Source organism: Narcine bancroftii, chromosome 1 (assembly GCF_036971445.1).
Source record: "Narcine bancroftii isolate sNarBan1 chromosome 1, sNarBan1.hap1, whole genome shotgun sequence".
Classification (NCBI taxonomy): domain Eukaryota; kingdom Metazoa; phylum Chordata; class Chondrichthyes; order Torpediniformes; family Narcinidae; genus Narcine; species Narcine bancroftii.
Window position 1 is genome coordinate 36,399,144 of NC_091469.1, and position 24,762 is coordinate 36,423,905.

Genomic DNA, 24,762 nt, shown 5'->3' on the forward strand with positions numbered 1-24,762 from the left:
TCTCTTCCCTGTATGCTGACTGACTCATCACCTCTTTTTATACATGGGATCCTTCTACCTTCTACCATGGGATCATCAGCAAATTTGTAGATGGTGTTGTCATATCAAGCCACACAGTCATAGGTGTAAAGCAAGTAGAGCAGGGCACCAAGTACACAGGCTGTGGTGCTCCAGTGCTAATGGAGATTGTGGTGGAGATGTTCTTCCTGACTGACTGTGGTCTGTAGGTGAGTTAATCAAGGATCCAATTAGACAGTTGGGTGTTGACTCCCAGGGCTTGGAGTTTGCTGATCAGTTTTGAAGGAATGATGGTGTTAAATGCCAAACTGTTGTTAATAAAGAGCGAATGCATCTTTGCTCTCCAGGTGTTCCAGGGCTTTGTGTAAAGCCAGTGAGAAAGCATCTGCAGCAGACCTATTGCTACGAAGGGCAAAGTGGAATGTATCCATGTCACCGCTCAGGCAGGAACTAATATGCTTCAACACCAGCTTTTCAAAGCAATTCATCCCTGTAGATGTACCACTGGTCGATGGTCATTGAGGCAGGTTACCACATTCTTCTTGGGCATTAGTACAATTGATGCCTGATTGAAACAGGTGGGTACCACACACTGTCGGAGTGAGATGCTGAAGATATCCATGAACTGCATTGTCAATATTAAAAAAACATGAATTAACAATATATTATTGTGAATGTTGACAGCAGCTATGAAAATATCATAATTAGGGTCAGATTCAATCCTTCTCCATTACTAACTAAATGCCTGGATGATTAAATATTTCTTCTTTTTCACTATACTATGAGAATTTATTTCAACAACATATAAATAAGAATAGATATTACTAAGGTGGCTCTATGACAATCTAGAATTCAGATTTGCCAATTTCATTGTGCAGTATGTGCAATTGATGGAAATAATTTGATACTACTGAGATTAATTTAATATCTTCATGTCTGCTTGATTTGATACCAAATCCCTCTATCAGAACTTTAATGGATTGTTCATCCCCTGACTTTCTCATCAATCAATTTATTTTTAGAGGGTTTTTTTTTCCATTCAAAATTCAGTTAAAAATAGTAGATATATTACATTCTGGGTCCTGCATTCTTCTCTCCAATAACAATTTTAAACATCACAAGGCCAGAATCTGCTCTTCCAACCTAAAGTCTCACAAAGGGATCTGTGGTGATATTTTCAGTCAGACCAAATATTCTGGGATCAGGAGCAAGCTACAGAAGAAAACCACTCAGTGAAGTTTTAATAAAAAGGGCTTCCCTGGATTCAAGCCTAGTAGGATGATTCGGATAAATAAGAGCACCATTTCCTAAACTCCAGGTTTTCTTGTTCAAGCCACATCAGATGGGAACAAGTTTAACTTAAATTGTAAATTGAGCATGGTAACAGGCCCTTCCAGGCCACAAGCCCATGTCACCCAAACATCTAATTTAAACTACAACTCCCATTCATTTTGAAAGGTGGGAGGAAACTGTATAATCTGGAGAAAATCCACATAGACACAGGGAGAACATGCAAACTTCTTATAGATAGCACTGGATTCGAACCTGGGTCGCTGGCACTGTAATAGCGTTGCCTTAACCACTACACTAACAGTACTGCCTACAATTACTTCCTATATCTTTTGACTTATTTGAGAGTCTTGTATAATCTGCCCATTTAAAACTGTTCTCTTTACCTTCATTTCCACATAAGTATGATGTCAGATGGTCAAGGTCCCACAAGGGAGAAAATAAATCTCTTGGGTTCAGAGAGCAACTTCACTGCTGTTGATGTAGGGCTTATTCAGTACCTTGGAGATCCTTAAGATAATGGAATGTATCGACAATTTTTAGCTTAATAAAATATGATCCCTATCAGGTTTAATGTGAAAATACAGCATTCCAGAGACTGAAGTGAAAAAAAATGTATTTATGTAGCGCCTTTCACATCCCTTGCAGAATGTCCTCTGACATACTTTTGAAAAAGCAACAACCAATTTTCAGAAAGATAACTACCACAACAGCTCTCCAATAATCTCCAGATAATTGACATTCATGAAAGTAATTGAGATAAAAATGTGTCCCATATTGCTCTTTAAAACCGTTTTCTATCAATCCCAGAGAGCAATTCAAATCTTGGTTTAATATTTCCTTTGAAACACAGCATCTTTTATGATACAAGCCTCCATCAGCACTTTCCTGAGCTTAATCATTTGAGTCCAAATCACAAGAATGAGCCTTTAATCTCAATCTTCTTGCACAAACACATGTTTTGGAATCATGGTGGTCAGGATGGGGGTGGGGGGAGGGGTCGTGGAAGAAACATGAGAAAGCAATAGTGATCAGGGATCCAATTATTAGGGGGTGAGACAGGCAAAACTGTGATCATAGATATGAATGCAGGATGGTATGGTACGCTTTGATGGTAGGTTCAAGAATGTAATTGAACAGATACAGTGCATCCTGAAGGGAGAAAGATTTTTTAAAAAATTAGACATACAGCACAGTAATAGTCCATTTTGGTCCAAAAGCTCATGCCACCCAATTTACACCCAATTAATCTACACCTCTGGTACGTTTCGAACGATGGGAGGAAACCGGAGCCCCTGGGGAAAACCCCACACAGGCACAGGGAGAACGTACAAACAGACAGCGCAGGATTTGAACCCCGGTCCCAATCACCAGCTCTGAAAAGACATTGTGATAACTGCTACGCCAACCATGCCATCCTTGTGATCTACACCCATCCCAACGGCATACATAAATAGAACAATAAACCACAGGCAGTGTTTAATGAGGTATGAAAGAAGTTTAAAAACTAGGCCTTTAAAGATAATCATCCCTGGACTACAAAGAAACAGTGCAGAAACAGGACCTTTGACCCATCAGTTTTCATGATTAATAACCGATATACACTAATAAACATGAATTCTATTTTAATATCTATACATCCCCATCAGCTCCTCCCAGATTCTACAATTCACCTACACATTCGGAGCAACTTACATTGGCCAATTAACCTGTCAATCAACATTTCTTTAGGTTACGAGAGTACATGGACAAACACAACTAGAAAGATAAAGTTCAAATTTCTTGTCAGTGTACATATATGAGATCAAACAACCCTGAGATCCTTTTACCTACAAAGTAAGAGTACTTAAATGAGTCTCTGATTGAGTTTGTTTCTTTAGAAGTCTGATGGAGAAGGGGTGAACCAGGTGGTACGAGTCTTGTGGCACGTATACCTCTTTCCTGAGGGTAGCAGTGACAGCAAAGCATGTCGTTGGTGGTGTGGATCCTTGATGATTGCTGCTGCTCTCCAATGGCTGCTATTCTTGACGGTAGAGAGAGTTTTGCCTGTGATGTACTGGGCTATGTCCACTGCCTTTTGCAGGGCTTTCTGCTCAGAGGCATTAGAGCCCAATACCAGACTTTGATGAAACCATTCAGCAGACTTACCCCGACAAATCTGTAGATGTTTACTTAGGTTTCCAATGTCATACCAAACCTCCACAAACTCCTGAGGAAGTGTTTTCTTCATGATGACCAGGAAATTTCAACTGAGATAGCGAATCCTGGGAATTTAAATTTGCTCACCTTATCTAATCTCCAAATGATCACTGGATCATGCACCTCTGGTTTTCCCTTCCTAAAGTCCACAATCAGCTCCTTTGTTTTGATCAGATTGAATGTTCCTTTTTAATCACTGCTGTGCTATCATCAGGAAATTTGTAAATGATGTTGTTGTACTGAGCCATGCGGTTGTAAGTATAAAGTGAGCAGAGTCGTGGGCTAAGTACACAGCCCTGTGGTGCTCTGATACTGCTGGTGATGTTCTTTCCAATCTACACTGGTTGGGATCTGGAGGTGAGGATATCTAGAATCTAATTACACAGTGGGTATTGAGGCTCAGGTTAAGGAGTTTGCTGATCAATTTTGAGGGGTTGATGGTGTTAAATTCAAACTGTAGTCAATAAAGAGCATCCTGATGTATGGATTTTTGCTGTCCAGATGTTCCAGGATTGTGCGTAGAGCCAGTGAGCATCTGCCAAAGATCTGTTGCTGTGGAAGGCAAATTGGAATAGATCCATGTTGCCACTCAGACCGGAGCTGATATGCTTTAATACCAGCCTCCCAAAACTTTTCATCACTGTGATTGCAGTGGCAACTCCCCGCTGCTTGACAGCCCCCCACCCAGCTACCTGACAACCCCCCGCCTCACTGGGGAGGGTAGGTCAGCAGGGGCGGCCGACGTGGGACATCAGGGGGCGGCCGGTGCAGGCTGTAACAGCCAGCTGGCCGTTCCGGCACCTCACTGGGCGCTTCGGTCTTTGGGGCTGCTCTCTGTGGCTCAAAACGTGGCATAACAGTGGCTATCTTTCCTACCCATAATCCCCCATGCAGCTGAAACTGTTCTGGGAAACACAGAGCAGTTAACCCTGCATGGGGGATTATGGGTAGGGAAGACCACCATTGATTGGTGGTGCTGTGGCACCAGTCGCTCTGCCTCTATCAGATCCGGAAATCTGGATGGAGCAGCCTTTTAGGGGTGCTGTCTGAAAGGTGAGTTCTTAGTTTTCAATCCACTCCTGTCACTGTCCTCAAAGGTGGAGGGTTCACCTGAAATGGCCTTTTGAGAGCAATGGGTGCATCTCAACAGGAAAGGGACAAAAGTTTATGCTGTGGGGGATGGTTTAAACTAGTTTGGCAAGACAAAGGAACCTGAGAGTAGAATGTGAAGGGAGAAGAGCTGAGTGCAGAGAGAATTTAGAAAGCAAAAGGCAAATATGCAGGGCAATGTCTATGAGAATGTATCTGGAATGACCAAGATGTACAAGCATTATAGAACATGAATAAATCAATGTTAAAGCCAAAGGAAAAAAAATCCATAATAAATTAATAAAGCCCATGATGAAGTTAAAGTAAATATTTTACTGGAATCAGTGAAAATGGAGATTATATAATTAACTGATAACAAAGCATTTGGGAGTATGTACAGAATGTGGAAATGTGGTTAGTCAACCATAGACGAAGGTAAATGTGTAGGAGAATGATGTTGTGGTAATAATGGAGAATTGGCTCCAAAAAAAAATCAAGTCTGGGTGTTAAATATTCCTGGATACAATGTGTTCAAAAAGACAGGGAAGGAAAGAAAGGAGAAGTAGCATTGTGATTGAAGAGAATATTTCAGTGGGAGAGAAAAGAGGGTTAAAGAATCTGTTAAAGAATCTCCTCAGCACATGGAAGAAATATAGGAAGAAATAATGAAGGAAGATTACAGAGAAGAGCAAAAACTCTTGAATGGTTATTCTGGGAGACTTTGTGTAAAAATATAAACTGGGGTAGATGAAGAGTTCTGACTAGAATAATTTTCGAGAACACTTTATTTCTAGTCCGAGGATGGGGATTGCTAGATCTGATTTTAGGGAATGAAGCGGATTAAGAGCACAAAGCTTTCGTAGAGGAACAATTAGGAGAAAGTTGTCCAAATACCTTTAGATTTAGATTGGTGAACTACCATAAGTTATATTAATGACAGAGGTGCACCAAAGAAAAGGTACAAGGACTGCCTAAAGAAATCTCTTGGTGCCTGCCACATTGACCACAGCCAGTGGGCTGATATCGCCTCTTGGCGCCTCACAGTTTGGCGGGCAGCAACCTCCTTTGAAGAAGACCGCAGAGCCCACCTCACTGACAAAAGGCAAAGGAGGAAAAACCCAACACCCAACACCAACCAACCAATTTTCCCCTGCAACCGCTGCAACCGTGTCTGCCTGTCCCGCATCGGACTTGTCAGCCACAAACAAGCCTGCAGCTGACGTGGACATTTACCCCCTCCATAAATCTTCGTCCACGAAGCCAAGCCAAAGAAAAGAAGAAGAACACAAAGACAGGATGAATCCATTCGATTCAAAATAGAGCCCCGTGTAGTTTCAGAAAAAAAGCTGTTGAAACTCCTGTTCCCGTTGTTTTTTTTTAAATTCTGTCTAGGGAACTATACCTAGAATTTAGAAGTAATTCATAAAGACCAGATATCACCCTCCTCCCTTTATAATTAGGCTGAAAATTATAACTCATCCCTATCATATTAGGTTCCAGGTCTTCAGGGAGCATCAAACTTAAAGAATTTAAAAATCTCCTATCCTGTAGATAATGGTGTCTAGATATTGTAAATTTGGTGGATATTTGTTGAAAAGAGGCAAGATTTTGATCAGTAAAAATATCTAAAGAAGATTGGATACCTAAATTTGACCAAGGTTGGTCTTGAACCGACGGTAAAAAAAAAATTACCTAAAATATGAATAAGTAATAAGAACCTCAAAATGTTTCCCAAATTGAAACCAGATTCTCAAATGTATGTCTAACAACAAAATTGTCAGTTAGTTTGTTAAAATCGCGCTTCCTGTCAAGGTACAAAAAGTACAGCGAAACCACAAAGTACAAAACGCAGATTTTATTGAGTCATGCCAACAAAAATGAACAATATTAGAGGCAGGTAGACAAAGCCACCTCACAAATATTGTTGAATCTTATTCAAAGAATCCAGTTGAGGGGTACAATATTTAAGGACCATTCTAGCATACAAATTAGAGTTAACTTTTTGAAAATATTGTTACAAGTTAAGGTATTACAGTCAGAATTTGCACATTTCTAAAGACAGGAAAATGGTTGAATGCCAATTGGCTTTTTACATGTACACGTTATAATTAACAGATATAAATTTGTACCATATACAATGGAAGCAGTTTGGAAAGTTGCTTGGAGTGATTACTGTGCCTTAGTTTCAGTGGTGCTTTTAAGTTACAGCACTCGGGTAGCCCTCCTGGGACCCAGGTGCAATTAGTGGGGCAAAGTTGCCTCCAGCATCTTTTAAGCTGAGGGGGGATAGCCCCAGTAAATTGCCAACCCAGCAATTTAAGGGGGATCCCATCCCCGCAATGATGCAGCAAATGATGCGTCAAGCAAACTAGTCTCCCCAGTTCCCCCCCCACCAGCTGTCACTCTCCCTCCCACTGTCAATCATGCTCCCCCCCCAACCTGCGGCAGCCGACACCTCTGCCCCCGTGGCAGTGACCCCTTTCCTCTCTCCTCCATGGCAGCAACCCTTCTCCTGCTGATCGTGCCACACCCCCACACCCCCCTCACGGCAGCAACCTCTCACTACCCCCCCCCCCCAACCACCTCAGGCCCTGCTAGCGACCCATCTCTCCCCCGATCATTGCAGACTCTTCAGCCAGAGTTTCCCTGTGATGCCAGCATGCAAGCGCTGACATCACAGGAGTAACTAGGTCAGCCATTTTGCTTTTCAAGCTGCCAATCGACGCATCCTGGGTAAATTTAACTGTGTTCCCTGACTATCTCCGAGGTAGAGCAGGGACCTGGTTGACTTTGGACATCACTGACCAGATTGGACCCTTTCAAGCTGCCTTGTGAGTGGGGTGCTAATGGGGAAAATTGCCTGGTTAACCCCATTTTACAAGGCAGTTTGAAAGCACCTACTCATTCATTAATACTTGGAAATGCCATTTCCACCCTAAACAGAGAGCCATCTATACCAACAACAAGGAGAGAAGCCTTGGTCTCATAGGCGCCTTCAGTGTGGCTGTGCACATTCTGCAGCTTTTAACAGCTAGATCGTGTCTGACAAGTAGTGGAATCAATCAGCCACGTTTGGCCGGCAAGCTAATTTATCAATGGGAATCCATTTGACAAGTAATATAACTGGTCGGCAAGGCATTTAGCGTCTTTGTTCTTCAGACATTATAAAGCCCGGGGATACAGTGATTGCTTTTGATATTATCAGGGCATAAAAGATCATCAAGTTTAATTTTCTGTCTGGAATGTTTCTTGGCTTAAAACTCATCTTTCCCTTCCAGCCTGTTCTCTGGAAATCTGTGACTTTACTTCAGTTACAGAGGAAAATTTGTATTGGTTTTCTCATAATTGATATTTCTAGATATCCTATAAACTCAAATTTCCACAAGTTTGGAGGTCAGAAAAGGTAAAAAGTGCTCCAGTATCCAAGGAAGGGAATATTTATCTTTCTTCTTAAAATATTTTTATCAACTTTAACATTTGAGCATACGTAATAAATGACAATTACATAATAAATCAATTGTATACAAGTAAATACATACAGAAGGAGAAAAAATAGGTGGTTAATAAATTATGCAAAACTAGATTAATAGCTACTTGTATTAACTCAATCTAGCGATAAAGATAATGCATGCAACCCTGTCAGACCCAGGGTGTGTCACGTGATGTGGTAGAGTCAGCATGTGGAAATCTGACTCTCCTGGGAATTAGTAAAAAAAAGTGCTAATTAGGTAAAGTGCAATTAACTAAAACTATTAAAAAACTGCTTTACAACCTCTATACAACATTCGAACTATGTCACCTAAAAGAGGAAAAATCATCGCGAACACAGATGGAACAACGACAAGATAAAGAATAAAGGCCTACCGTCTCCATGGATCCAGGATCTGAGGTGAGGGTTCATCCCATAGTGAGTTCCACCACCATCTCTACAGGGTGATAGGATCGAGAAAGAAGACGTTGAACTGTGCATGTATTGAAAGATGCACATGTGCAGACCAAAAGAACCCCGCAATGTTGCTGGAACCAGCAGTGCTGGCTCTGATACATAGCAGATGCTGTATCATGAACAGGAGGAGATCTCTCTGACAGATTCGCAGGCCAATGACAAAAAAATAGGAGGAAGATCATGAAGAAGAGATGACAAGACAGACAAAAGTTCTCAAAGACAAAGGTTGGAAAATGAAAGCATTATAAGAGGAAGAATGCACCAATACCAAGCTACAGAAAGAAATTAGAGAAATAAAAATAAATATGAAAAAAAATCAGATGACAGAATGAAGAAATATTTTGCCATTGTTCAGAAATCGCAAAACAAATTGGATGAGGATGATGAGAATTAAGACTATGGAAGCCGGTATGGAAGATGTACAGGAAAGAATGGTGAGAGTGGAGAACAATACTGATGCATGGGCCATTAGAATGAAGCAACTCTGGGGAAAGGTTGATCTACTAGAGAATTTTAGTAGAAGAAATAATATTAAAATAGTTGGCCTTAAAGAAGGTGATGATGCGATATGTTTTTTCAGCGCTAAACTCCGAATGTCCTGGGAGCTGATAAATTTGACAATGTTATTGAAATTGAAAGGGCACAGAGACCTCAGACCATGACCTCCTCCAGATCTGAAGCCAGGATTTGTGCACTTATAAATATCTTGGGTATCAAGATAGAGAAAAAGTGTTGGCTCTAGCAGCGCGAAAGAACGACAAGGTCCATTGGAATTTCATGGAGTGAAGATAATCTTCTATCCTGATATGTTTGGATTTGCTGAAGTGGAGGAAAGCATTTAACACTGAAACACATGGCAGAAGGGATATCAGTTTATCCTGCACTATCCAGCTACTCTTACAAAGAGGACAGAACAGATTTTTTACAGATTATATTTGAGCATAAGAATTTGTTGAAACTCTACTAGTTAGGCCTCAAGAAGACACTTTAAAATGTTCTGATTTATATAAAGCAGTTTTTTTTTCCATTTTCTTTTTTGTATAGATGAGATTGATGATGGTAAACATCCCAGGGTAAGGGCGGGGTGGGGGAGGGTAGAGGTTTTGTGGACTAACTTCTATCGACTCATGTGTGTATTTGTGGCAATAGCCATAACCCATAAAATGGAGGGGGGGTGTGGTAATGTTATATATTCAACAAAATTAATTATTTTTTATGTTTTTCTCTTATATTTTTGAATATTTTATTGGTTGTAATATTAATTTATTTATGTATAAATTTATCTTTCCTTTTCTACTTAGACTATGGAGAGGAGTGACCCTTAACAAGGTGTACATTGAATATTGGCATATTCGGGGAGGTGCACAGAGAAAGAGGAAGGGGCAAAGTCACTGGCCTTGTATTAAAGTAAATATAAATGAATAATTTACTGAACTTTCTTAGTTTTAATGTTAACAGGCTGAATAAACATGTAAAGAGGAAGAATGTATTGACACATATTAAAAAAAATGAACGGAGATGTAGCTTTCTATAACAAGAGACTAATTTAACTGAAGTGGAATATCAGAAATTAAGAGACTTAGTGGGACATGTCACAGTCTCCTCATTTAATTCAAAGCCAAGGGGAGTAGCAAATTTGATAGACACTTCCAGTCATTACAAAAAATACAGTGATACATTGTCAATTTTTTTTCAGAATTTTGGACTTTTTTGAATATATATGCATCAATTGTGAATAATGAAAAATTTATAGACCTAGTAAACACATGGTCCAAATTGTGCTCTACATTGGAAGACTATAGGGAGATCTCCGGATATAAGATCAATTGGAACAAGAACAAAATTATGCCACTTACGGGGGGAGATTATAGCCAATGTCAAGAGAATAGTTACCTAAAATGGCTGCAAAATGGGATTAAATATCTAAGAGTCAATATAGATAATAACCTAAATAATATGTCCAAACTAAATGATACCCCCTCGCTGGGAAAAATCAAAGGGACCTAAACAGGTGGATGCGCCTGCCCATAACATTAATGGGCAGGGTCAAATATGTTAAAATGAATTTGTTGCCAAGACTTCAGTATCTCTTTCAGACACTGCCCATGGCATTTCCCTTGGTTTATTTTTTCAAACCCTGCTCTCACAAGTAAGTTTTTCTTTGGAACGGGAAGGTAGCCAGGGTTTCTATGGAAAAAAATTAGCTGGGATTATAGTCTGGGTGGATTGCGAATGCTGGACTTCAAAAAATATTATTGGACAGCCCAGTCGAGATACATCTCCTCACTCTTTGGGGGTGGAGATGCATCATCCTGAGCACAAATTGGTCTGCACTTGGTGGGTGGGAAGGTGGCAGAGGATTTTATTCATAAATTGGATGCATTCGGAAGAATTGGCAGACGAACCCCCCCCACCCCGCCTCAAAATAGAACAAGCAAAAATAAAATGTAACCAGCTCAGGTACAATAAGCTTTCTTCCAAATCTTGATTAACTTAATCATCATCAATTCCGGTATCAATTAACAATTAACTGTCCAGTTTCAATCTCTTGCTTCCCATTCTGAACGAGAACAATCTGTTGTGGGAACTTTTCCTGATCTTGCCTCTGCTTATTATCAGGTAGAGAATTAGCAAAAGTGAGAGCTTCGGCATCATCGTTAAAAAACTGAGTTTGATAATCCCCATAAAAAAACTTTTAACACAGCAGGATAACGAAAAGCAAACTTATAACCCTTCTTCCACAAAACAGCTGAATTAAATTCTTTACAGCTTGGCTCAAATCAGCATTAAAAAAATATTATTCTTAACAAGTAAAGGGCCCTGGTTACTTCTAGTATTCTGTACTGTAAGTCTTAATATCAATTCTCTATCCTGGAAACACAGACATCAAATCAGAATGGTCATGGCGCTTGACCCGGAAGTGGTTTCCTTCTTATTGCTCGATGAGCTCTGTCCAATTCCAAACCATTCAGAAAGTAAACTATTCCCAAAACTTCAGGAATCCACTTCTGAAAGAACTGAGCTGGATCCGGACCTTCGAGAACTTCCAGAAGACCAACAATTTTAACATTATTCCTCAGACTCTGATTTTCCAAAACATCGATCTTTTTCAACAAATCATTTTACTGGATCTCCCAACCAGTGAACAAATCCTCCATCTGTCCAATCTTTTCTTTACACAAGCCCACATCATCTTTGCAGTCAATAAATGCATCTTCAATCTTCTTAAATTTATCTTGAACCTTATCCACTGCTTTCAAACACTTAGTAACATTCATTTTAATAGAAGACATTTCACCCTTCATTTCAGCCAATTGTTCCTTCACAACTGAAAACCCTTGGCTCACTTGCATAGCCAAATTCTTCACTTGCTTAGATAAATCAGACAAAGCAGAATCTGAATGAGAAGGGTCAGACATAAGCTTAAAAGTCTGCCTCATCACAGGCCTAGCCTTAAATATGAATGTTTCTTCTTCTACAAGTTGCTGCTCCACTTCTTCCATTCCAGCGACGTCCTCCTCCTCCATCGAAACGAGGGTCGGCACGACCCAACTACGGGTGCAGACCCCCCCCACCCCCTGAGTCACTGGACTGAGGGATGTCGGGACCCCCTGCAGCCTGGGACATTTCAAAAGCAGCGCAATTGATCCTCTTGGTCTGGAGATCAATGTCAGTCGCTGGCACCATCTTGCACAGCAGTTCACGAGGTCGGCACCGGCATGGAGTACACCCTACCAGTAGATTGATGCTGTGGTTGGGTCTGTCCTATACTGAAACAAATTATCTGTATTTGGAATAACATTAAGAATAATGTTATCAATAACATTAGGAATAAAAGTGGGGCTGTCTCCAAAATCACCCCTGAATCCAAACTGATTTATATCACTGACGGTAGGTAACAAGATCCTGGACACCTGGCATCAAAATGGCATCAGGTGTATAGAGGACTGTTAAGAGCATGGGCAGCTACTGTCATTTAAACAAGTTAGGCAGAAATACAATTTGTCTAATAAGATATTCCACTGCTACCTTCAGATAAGATCTTTTCACAGGACCAATTAGGTCCAATCAAGATCCTACCAAAGTGCATGATCTGAAGGGGGAACATGGTGTATTTCCTGCTCCAAGCGGAAGGACCTAAACAAGGTCTTTATAAATCAAGACAGAGGTGAGAGTTGGACTAAGAAATATTGATTGATTAGTGATGCTGGTCTGACCTGTGTCGGGCCGGCATGATTGCAGCCATCAAAACGCGGTACAGGCTGGTGCAATACAATTTTTTGCACCAGTTGTACCTGATGCTACAAAAGATTAATAGATCTAAGACAAAAATATCAGACCAATGTTTTAGATATGGCATTGAGACAGGAACCTTTGTGCATGCGACCTGGATATATACTAAGATGAAGCCTTTCTGGGTAGAACTAGGCAAAGTCCTAGGGAAAATCATAGGTAAGGAATTCCCACAGGACTCAGAGCACAGACATAATGGACTTAAGACTTAAAATGAAGCTGTCCAAATTCCAAATTCAATTTGTAATGATCGCATTGGCAGTGGCCAGGAAGTGCATAGTGGTTACCTGGAAGTCTGATTCTTGTCTGAGTATCGCACAGTGGAGCAAGGAAATGTAAGCCTGTGTTCCCCTGGAGAAAATTACCTATAACTTAAGGGGAAGGCACAATACTTTCCAAAAAATTTGGCAACCACATTCAACCTCCAAAGAAGTACGGTTGTAAAGAGGATTGCTGCACCTCATTGCCCTGCCTACCCTGCTTCCTCCTCAACTCTGAGTGGGAGGGGAGGGGAGGGACAAGGGATCAGTCTCATTCCAGCCAGGAAAAGTCAGGAAAAAAATATCGGCCTGAACCCAGGCTGCTGAGCTGTGTCAGACCTACAACCTTCTGATATGATTTAGTCCTTTGTTGCAAGTCTTTTTAAAGTCTTATATATTTTTTTTATTATTAGTTAAGCGTTAAGTGTTAGATGTCAAGGGAATGGCGGGGGGTAGGGGGGAGGGGAGAAGGGACTCGGTAGAGGAACCTGTATAGAATAGTTATGGATAAGTAGTAGTTGGTGCTGATTTGTAATCACTGACAATGACTTTTTAATAATTGTTTATTTTTCACACTGTGAACCATATCAACCAAAATATGTACAAATGTATCTCATTAAATTTACACAGTGGTCTTTTCTCCCTTTTCCCCCCACCTTCCCTTCCTCCCCTCTACCCATCCCCCTCCAATACCCATAAATATTCAACATATACAATAAAACCATAAAATAATATTTTCACACAAAGGAAAATAAACAAGAAAAATGTGTCATCTATTTATTACACACTGAATCTAGACAAAAGGCAAAGGAGGAAAAACCCAACACCCAACCCCAACCAACCAATTTTCCCTTGCAACCGCTGCAATCGTGTCTGCCTGTCCCGCATCGGACTGGTCAGCCACAAACGAGCCTGCAGCTGACGTGGACTTTTTACCCCCTCCATAAATCTTCGTCCGCGAAGCCAAGCCAAAGAAAAGAATCTAGTCATTTTGTCTTATCATTTTCATTCTCATTTTAGGGGATGGAGGTCCTAGGCAAGCTCTCTCTGATATGTTCCATGCATGGTTCCGAAATTTGTCCAAACATTGTGACATTATTTTTTAAATTATATGTTATTTTTTTCCAATGGAATACATTTATTCATTTCCATGTACCATTGTTGTATACTCATGCTCTCTTCCATTTTCCAAGTTCACATTATATATTTTTTTGCTATCGCTAAGGCTATCATAATGAATCATTTTTGCACTTTATCCAATTTGAGGCCTAATTCTCTACTTTTTATGTTACTTTAAAGAAATATCTCTGTTTTTTTTTGGTATGTTATTTTTTGTAATTTTATTTCATATCTGATTTAATTCTTCCCAAAATGTATTTACTTTCATACATGCCCAAGTTGGATGTAATGTTGTTTCCATTTCCTTTCAATGAAAACATCTATCCGATAATGTTGAATCCCATTTTTAAAATTTTTGAGGAGTGATACATACCCTGTGTAACCAATTATACTGTATCATGCATAACCTTGTGTTTATTGTATTCTTCATAGTTCCAGAATATAACTTTTCCCATACTTCATTTTTTACCTTTATGTTTAGATCCTTTTCCCACTTCTGCTTAAGTTTATAGTTTATTTCATCATTTTCCTTATCTTGCAACTTAATGTACATGATGGTTATAAATCTTTTGATTATCATTGTGTCTGTAATCACGTATTCAAAGCTGCTTCCTTCAGGTAATCTCAAGCTGTTTCCCAATTTATCCTTTAAATAAGCTTTCAATTGATGATATGATGTTATTCCATATTTGTACTTTAACTGTTCAAATGTTAATAATTTTTTTCCCCAAAAAACAGTTTTCTATTCTTTTGATTCCTTTTCTCTCCCATTCTCTAAAGGAAAGGGGATTAGCAGATTTTGCGTCAATAGTAATTTTGGTATTTGATAATTTGTTATTCTCCTTTCTAAGTGGATCTTCTTCCGTGTATTAAGTAAATGATGCAGTACTGGTGAGTTTTTATATTGCATCAGCTTTTCATCCCACTTATAAAGTATATGTTCTGGTACCTTTTTGCCTATTTTATCTAGTTCTATCTTAGTCCAGTCTGGTTTTTCCCTTGTCTGGTAAAAATCTGATAAATACCTCAATTGTGCGGCTCGATAATAATTTCTAAAATTTGGTATCTGTAAACCATCTTGATTATACCTCTCTGCTAATTTATCTAACGCTACTCTTGGATTCCTCCCTTTCCACAAGAATTTCCTTATTATTCTCTTTAGTTCCTTAAAGAATTTTTCTGTTAAGGGAATTGGTAAAGTTTGAAATAAGCATTGTATCCTTGGGAACACGTTCATTTTAATGCAGTTCATTTTACCCTCCCTATCAATGTTAGCGGTAATTATTTCCATTGTTCTAAGTCTTCCTGGAATTTCTTTATTAGTGGCTGATAATTTAGTTTGTACAAGTTGTGGTGATATGTAATTACACCACTAGGTCACCAGGGATCATCCCAGTGATCTTGTATATAAAGCAGTCCAGAACTACAGACTAGCCTTCCAGGTTTGTCTTGCAGTGAGACAAGACCTCTTAGTGTACATATTAGTTTATTAAAGCTGTCTTATACTCACACTGCTGTTGTGGTTATTGTCAGTGCACAAGTGGCTTAAGTTATTATCTAACATGATCCCTAGGTATCGGATTGCTTGTGCTTGCCATTTAAATGGTGATTCTTTTTAAAATTCTGTATAATCTGCGTTACTCATTGGCATCACTTCACTTTTATTTGCATTGATCTTGTACCCCAATATTTCTCCATTCTTCCTTCAATTTCTTATGTAATTCTTTCACTAATACCTCTGGTTCTGTTAGGTATACTATGATGTCATCGGAAAATAAGCTGATTTTATACTCCTCCTTTATTGTTATCCCTTTTATTTTATTTTCTATTCTTATCAGTTCTGCCAAAGGTTCTATTGCTAAGGTGAACAATGAGGGGGATAGTGGACATCCCTGTCTAGTTGACCTACTTAATTTAAATTGGTTCAATACATATCCATTTACTGTTACCTTCGCCCATGGTCCATTATACAATGCTTTAATCCAATTTATATATTTTTCTAGTTGATTGAATTTCTGTAATACTTTAAATAAGTAATTCCACTCTACTCTGTCAAAGGCTTTTTGGCCGACTAGAGCAACAGCCACTGTTGGTTTCTTATTTCCTTGAACTGCGTGAATTAGATTGATAAGTTTGCAGACATTGTCTGCTGTTCATCTTTTCTTAATAAATCCAGTTTGATCTTGTTTAACTACTTTAGGTACACAATCAGCCAATTTGTTTGCAAATAATGTCACTATTATCTTATAGTCTGAGTTAAGTAGAGATATTGGTCTATATGATGCTGGTATTAATTATTGCTGTCTTACATGAATCTGGCAAGTTTTGTGTTTCTTCTATCTGGTTCATTACTTCCAGGAGAGGAGGAATTAACTTTTTAAATGTTTTATAAAATTCTATTGGAAATTCATCCTCTCCTGGTGTTTTATTGTTCGGTAGCTTTTTTAATATATCCTGTATTTCCTCTATTTCAAATGGTTTTATTAGTTTATTTTGTTCCTCTTCTTTCAATTTTGGCAGTTCAATTTTAGCTAAAAATTCTGCTATTTTATCATCTTTCCCCTCATTCTCAGTTTGATACATTTGTTCATAAAATTCCTTAAAATTTTCATTAATCTCTGTTGGATTATATGTAATTTGTTTGATGCCAGTATCATTCTTTTAGCTTGTTCTGTTTTAATTTGCCAAGCTAATATTTTATGTGTTTTTTCTCCCAGTTTGTAATACTTTTGCTTTGTTTTCATTATGTTCTTCTCCATTTTGTACTTTTGTAATGTTTCGTATTTAATTTTTTTGTCCGCCAGTTCTCTCCTTTTCGTTTTATCATCCCTTTTTACTAATTTCTTTTCTGTACTTACTATCCAACTGCTCTATTTCCCTATTGTAATCCTTTTTCATCTTAGTCACATAACTTATTATCTGCCCTCAAATGAAGGCTTTCATTGCGTCCCATAATATAAATTTGTCTTTCACTGATCCTGTGTTTATTTCAAAATATGTTTTAATTTGGCATTCAATAAACTCTCTAAATTCCTGTCTTTTAAGTAGCATGAGTTTAACCTCCATCTATATGTTCTTGGTGGGATGTCCTCCAGTTTTATTGCTAATAATAGGGGTGAATGATCTGAGAGTAGTCTAGCTTTATATTCAGTTTTCCTAATTCTCCCTTGAATATGGGCTGACAACAAAAACATATCAATCCTTGAGTAAGTTTTGTGCCTACTCAAATAATATGAAAATTCTTTCTTTCTTTGGTGTTGCCTCCTTCATATATCCATAAGTTTCATTTCCTGCATTGATTTAACCATAAATTTGGCTACTTTATTATTTTTTACTTGTCTTTTGTCCAGTTTTATCTAACATTGGGTCAAAACTAAGGTTAAAATCCCCTCCTATCAATATATTTCCTTGTGTGTCTGTAATCTTCAAAAAAATATCCTGCATAAACTTTTGATCCTCCTCGTTAGGTGCGTATATATTGAGCAAATTCCAAAATTATGAGTATATCTGACACTTTATCATTGCATACCTCCTGCCGGATCTATTATTTCCTCCTCTATTTTGATTGGTGCATTTTTGTTAACTAGTATGGCTACACCTCCAGGTTTTGAATTATAGGATGCTGCTATTACGTGTCCTACCCAGTCTCTCTTTAGTTTGTTATGTTCCACTTCAGTTAGATGCATTTCCTGCACAAATGCTATATCTATTTTTTCCTTCTTCAATAAATTTAGTAGCCTCTTCCTTTTAATTTGGATATGTATTCCATTAACATACCATTAATGTCATATAGTTCAACATGGCCATCTTGTATCTTGCATACATCTCTTTTCAACTTCTTTGCCACCTCCAACCCCCTTTTCCCCATTTTCATCTCTTAGTTTTCTCTTATTACACATCACATTTAAGACATAAAGTACCCCCGCAGTTCCCACATCCACTAATATCATAACCCCAAAAGTTCCTCCCCCCCTCTCTGAGTTGCCCCATACCCCTTGCCGGGAAACCACAATTCCTTTTCATTTAGGTTGCAATCTTGTTTGCAGCGTCAACTGATTTTGCAGTGACAGTTATTCCCCCTCCACGCAGCCCTCTCCAGAAAACACTTTAAAAAAAATCACATGACAAAGCTCTCTCTTTTTTCCCTTACTCGCTTCCTTCCGTTCTCTTTTCCCTCTTTAGTTCTTTACATATACATTATTTTTACATCTTTATATATACTTTATCGCCGTTCTTCATTCTTGTTACATCTCTTCATCTCTTCTCCTGTCCTGCAAATGTTCTGTGAATTCTTGCACTTTCTCTAGATCTGAGAACAGTCTGTTTTGCTCCCCGGGTATAAATATTTTAAGCACGGTTGGATGTCTTTTTTTTGAAGACTTTATTTAAAATTTTATAATATGAATACAATAGAGAATTACATTTAAAGAAAAATTTAAAAAAAATTAAAATGGTATGATTACAATATTACATCAGAAAACTACACAAAATAACCCCCCCGTTAATTGTAACACAATATTAGTAATCTAACTTAAAATTAGTCCAGCCCTCCCCCAAAATAAAGAGTGAAGAGTTAATAAAATTAACATTATATATGAAAAAAAACCCACTTACAAAAAAAGAGATAAAACTTAACCTAAAAAAAATTCTAACAACAAAATTTTTTTTTAATCAATACTAAAATATCACGCTTAAACATATATTTAAATCAAACTTAAATGCATATAATTAGCAAACGGAGTCCACTTTAACTTATAAAAAGACATCCTATCCTGAATTGAAAAAGATATCCTTTCCATAGTCAAACAAAATTTCATCTCCAAATACCACTTATCTAAAGTTAATATATTTTTATCTTTCCAAGTAAGTGCTATACATTTCTTAGCCACGATTAAAGCTAAATAGATAAAGGAAATCTGATAATCCTCTAAACCTAAATCAATTAATGATTGCATGTTCCCTAATAAAAATATATTTGGATCTAATACAAAATGAATATTATATAAACTGTTAAAAATAGATTGAATACCTTTCCAAAACTGTTGCAATCGATCACAAAGCCAAACAGTATGCAAAAAAGTATTGGCCGTCTGATCACATCGAAAACAAGAATCCAACTTACTAAGACCATTTTTTAAAATTTCTCCGGCGTTAAATATAGCAGATGAATAAAATTATAATTAATCATCGCTAGTCTAGCGTTAATTAATTTCCGAATACTATTCTGACAAATTTCCGTCCAAGCTTCTTCAGCTATTTTATGTCCTAAATCTTTTTCCCATTTCAACTTATCTTTATCCCAGTCTTTTTTACTATCAATTTCTTGTAAAATACAATAAAAATCAGATATATATCCCTTTTTTGGTATTGAAAGTACATATTCTTCAAAACTAGATTCAGGTAATAAAATCATATGTCGACCACATAACTGTTTTACAAAAGATCTTCATTAATAATATACAAATATAGGATTTCCACTTATACCATATTTCCTTTGTAATTCGTCAAAGGAACAAAAACAACCCTCAGAAAAACAATCAGATAAATTTTTTATTCCCTTCTTTTCCCATTGTATCAAAGTGGCATTGGAGTCCGTAAAAGGAACAAGTTGATTATTATATAATGGCAATCTTCCAGAATATATATTTTTAAGTCCCAATTTTTTAAGTTTACTTGTCCATAAATTCAATAAATGTTTCAATATTGGCACATTGTATGTTCGTAGTAAATTTTTATTCCATCGAAACAAAAACTCATGAGGAAGTTTTTCTAAAATAACTGCCATTTCCATCTTTACCCTACTAGGTGGGTCGTCCATATTCATTAATGCACTAAGAAATTTAAATTGAGCTGCTTCGTAATAATGCTGAAAATTCGGTAATCTTAAACCTCCAAATTGAAAATCCCACATCAATTTTCTCATTGCTACTCTCGGAAATGTTCCCTTCCATAAGAATTCTCTAATCGCTTTATACAAGTCCTTAAAAAAACTTTTTTTTTTTAAATAAGGAATTGATTGAAACAGATATTGTATTCTAGGAAAAATATTCATTTTTATGGTATTAATCCTCCCTAGTAAACCCAAAGGTAGATCCCTCCACCTAATCAAATCTAATTTAATCCTTTTTATTAAAGGAAGATAATTAATTGAGTATAATTCTTGAAATTTCGTATTAACATTAATTCCTAAATATTTAATTTGTGTAGTCCACTTCAAATTTGTAATATTTTTATACACTAAATAATCATCTTTACAAATTGGCAAAATTTCACTTTTAGGCCAATTTACTTTATAACCAGATAATTGGACATAAATTTCTAAACATTCTTGAATTGCAGGTAAAGAAGTATCCGGATCAACCAAATATAATAAAACATCATCAGCAAATAAATTAATCTTGTATTCCTCATTCAGAACTCTCATACCTTTAACATTTTCATTTTGACGTATTAATTGTGCTAAAGGTTCAATAACTATAGCAAATAAAGCAGGTGACAACGGACATCCTTGTCTAGTAGATCTTGTCAAACTAAAAGATTCTGAAATTTGGCCATTAACAGCAATTCTAGCCTTCGGGCTATTATATAAAGCCTTTATCAATCCAATAAATGAAGAACCAAAACTAAATTTCTCAAGTACTTTGAACAGAAACTTCCATTCCACTCTATCAAAAGCCTTTTCTGCATCCAATGAAACCACTATTGGATAATTTAACTGAAATTTAGATTTATTTATCAAGGTTATTAACCGTAAAATATTATCTGAAGCATACCTATTTTTTATAAATCCCGTTTGATCACCATGTATAATTTTGGGCAGATATTGAGCTAATCTATTAGCCATAACTTTAGCTACAATTTTATAATCTACATTTAACAACGATATTGGTCTATAAGAAGAAACCTGTAAAGGGTCTTTATCTTTTTTTGGTATAACCATAATTATTGCATTAGAACAAGACTCAGGTAATTGAAAAGTATTATAAGTTTGTTGTAATACATCCTTATAAATAGAAGATACATCAGCATAAAATTTTTTTATAAAACTCTATAGAAAACCCATCTTCACCAGGTGCCTTTCCATTCGGCATATCTCTTATTGTCATTTCTATTTCATCGTCTGTAAAAGGTTTATTTAACTCTTGTCTATCTTCTTGATTCAATTGTGGCAAATTAATATTTTTCAAGAAAGAATCTATTGCGTCTCCAGTTACATCTTTACATTCTGAAGTATACAATTGTTTATAGAAATTACAAAATTCCTCATTAATCTCCTTTTGATTAAAAGTAATACCTGATTTCTTTCTAATCGCTGGTACAATCCTAGATAATTGTTCCTTTTTTAATTGCCATGACAAAACTTTATGAGCTTTCTCACCCCATTCATAAAACTTATGCTTAGTTTGATTCATTAAACATTCAAACCGATATGTTTCTAATTCATTATATTTAAATTTTAAATTAGTTAACTGATTCTTTTGCGTTTCGGTAGCATGTTTTTGAAATTCTTTTTCAGTAGCAGTTAGCTTTTTCTCTAAGTCTTCAATCTCTTTAATTCTCTCCTTCTTTACTTTAGAGGCATAACTGATAATTTGGCCTCGCAAAAAAGCTTTCATTGCATCCCATAAAACAAAATGACTAGAAACAGAATTACAGTTAATACCAATAAAAATTGCAATTTGCTGTTTTAAAAAACTAATAAATTCTGTTTTTTGCAATAGCATAGTATTAAATCTCCATCTTGAAGCTTTCTGAACATCTTGTGAACTCAAATATTCTAATAATAGTAATGAATGATCCAAAACCAATCTAGCCTTATACTCCACAGATGTAACCCTATCCTGCAAATGTGCTGATATTAAAAAATAATCAATTCTAGAAAAAGAATTATGTCGCGAGGAATAAAAAGAAAAATCTTTCTCTATAGGATTAACTCTTCGCCAAATATCAATTAAATTGAAATCTGCCATCATATTAGTCACACGGTTGGATGTCTTAATATGAATTTGTAACCTTTTTCCATAAAGTTGATTTCACTGTATTAAATTCCTTCCTCCTCTTTAAGAGTTCAAAACTTATGTCAGGGTAAAAAAATATTTTTTGACCCTTATATTCCAATGGTTTATTATCTTCACTAATTTTATTCCTTGACCTTTCCAGTATATATTCTCTTGTTGTATATCTCAAAAATTTTACTAAGATGGAGCTTGGTTTTTGATGTGCCTGTGGTTTCAGAGCTAATGCTTTGTGTGCCCTTTCTATTTCAATTTCTTCCTGCATTTCTGTCATTCCCAGGACCTTTGGGGTCCATCCTTTTATAAATTCCTTCATGTTTGTGCCTTCTTCACCCTCCTTCAGGCCCACTATTTTTATGTTGTTTCGCCTACTATAATTTTCAACATATCAATTTTCTGAGATAACAACACTTGTGTGTCTCTTTAATTTTTTTGTCACTTTCTTTCAATTTTTCTCTTAAGTCATTCACTTCCATTTCTACAGCCGTTTCCTGCTCTTCCACACCCTCTACTCTTTTCCCTATTTCTGTCATTTCCAGTTCTAACCTTTGCATTTTATCTCCTGTTCTTTTCATTTTTCTTTTAATTGCATTAAGCTCTAATGATAACCATTCTTTTAGTGATCTCATTTGTTCTTCAAAAAATACTTTATCTATATTCTGTTCATCAGTTTTACCTTCTATTTCTCTGTGAAGATCTTGGTCTTCTTCTTCTTCTGTGTCTGTATTGGTGTTTGTGTCTTCTTCTCTTCTTTTTGTCTGTGTCTCTTCTGTTTTTCCTGATGAGCTGCTCGTATCTCTTTGTCGGGCCTCTTCTTGCTAGGCCCCTTGTTGCTGGTCCTCCTCTCTTGGGCTGTTCATCTGTTGTGCTTCTTGACATTGGTCTTCTTGTTGATCTTCCCTCTATCTTCCATGTCTATTTCGCTGCACCCTCTTCTGTTGTCTTCCTTATCCTCCAACTGAGAGCCCTAGTGTCGGGCCTCTCTCAGCTGCTCGGTCTGTGACAGCCCGCTCCTCTGCTGAGCCCCCCTCCCGCCAGTGTCCTCTTTCTCCTCTGATTGCACATGCGCGACTCCTCGCGCATGCACCGTTGCACAGTTTTGTTTGGCTCTGAGAGCCATTTATGTAGTGTACCAGCTGGTGGGTCATGATTCTGTAGGGCAGGTACTGACCTTGAGGGTTGGGTGCTCCTCGTCACCACAGCATCCTGTTCCTTCCTGCAGGTAAGGCCTTCTTCCTTCTTCTCTGGTGACTTTTTTTCCAGCTGTTCTTACTTTCTCCTTCTTGGAAGCCATCTTCTTTTTCTTCTCTGTATCTTTATCTTCTATTTCTTGTGCTCTATTGCTGTTAAGCTTTGCTTTTTCCTAACTCTTTTTCCTATTTTCCTGGAGAGAGCTGGTTTTCCCGACCGGCCACTACTCCATCACGTGACTCCTCCGACAATGACAATGTTGAAAACTGTTTGAGTTCAAGACCAGAAAATTACAATTTTTTTTTTAAATTATAGAAACCTTTTTTTAACATAGCAGGAGCACATCAGAATATTTTAATATGTGGGGATTTTAATTTTTGTCTAGATCCAGTTTTCGATAGATCATCCAGTACAGTAATAAGAGCAAAGGCAGCAAAGACAACTTCAGCACTAATGAAGGATTTGAACTTAATAGACACGTGGAGAAGAATTCATCCAAAGGTTAGGGATTATTTTTTTTATTCAAATTGACACGATTCTTATGCGAAGGGGGCACAGACTTATTTTTAATGTCAGCACATCTTCAAGATAGAACTCATTAAGTTGATTATAAAGCAAGGTTTCTATCTGACCATTCACCGTTACTAATGACTAGAAAATGGTAGATAAAGAACAATCTACTTATAGATGGAGACTTAATGTTATTAAAATGGTCAGATTTTTGTGATTTTGTTTGAAGGCAAATTCAGTTTTTGTTTAAGACTAATTCTAATTTGGTTAATGATAAGTTTATTTTATGGGATGCAATGAAGGCTTACTTAAGGGGACAAATTATGTTACACTTCTAAAATTAAGGATTATATGAAAGAAATGGATTTTTTTTAAAGAGATAACATTTAGAAAAGGATTTACAAAGATGGGTATCAGAGGAAAAACATTGGAGACTTATAATTAAGAAACTTCATTATAGTTCATTACAAACATATAGAATGGAGAATGCCATAATGAGAACTAAGCAGAGATATTGAGTTGGAATAAGTGGGCCAACTGGTTTGATATGGAATGCTTCACAATCACATGTAGTTACCTTTGCCTCCCTTATCACTAGAAGGGCCATATTAATGAGATAGAAAGATGCTGTCCTTCCCACTCGTACTCAATGGTTGTCTGATATGATAGCATGTCTGATTTTGGAAAAAAAATTAAATGTTCCACTACTGAAATGAATGTAAATTTTGTTTCTTTATGGGGTTCTTTTCTCAATTATTTTCAAAATTTGTAACATTAACTATTTTCTGGTTTATGACCCCATTAATTACCTTTTTTTTTTAAATTATCAGTC

General features: G+C 37.0%; 1 long non-coding RNA gene across 1 annotated transcript; it reads left to right on the top strand.

The window, feature by feature from the left end:
- The first annotated feature begins 372 nt into the window (after positions 1-372).
- LOC138735599 (uncharacterized) lies at positions 373-23,883 on the top strand. Its single transcript, XR_011339825.1, has 3 exons — positions 373-596; positions 9,844-9,949; positions 23,806-23,883. It is a non-coding gene; the product is annotated as an uncharacterized lncRNA (long non-coding RNA).
- Positions 23,884-24,762: the final 879 nt, after the last annotated feature.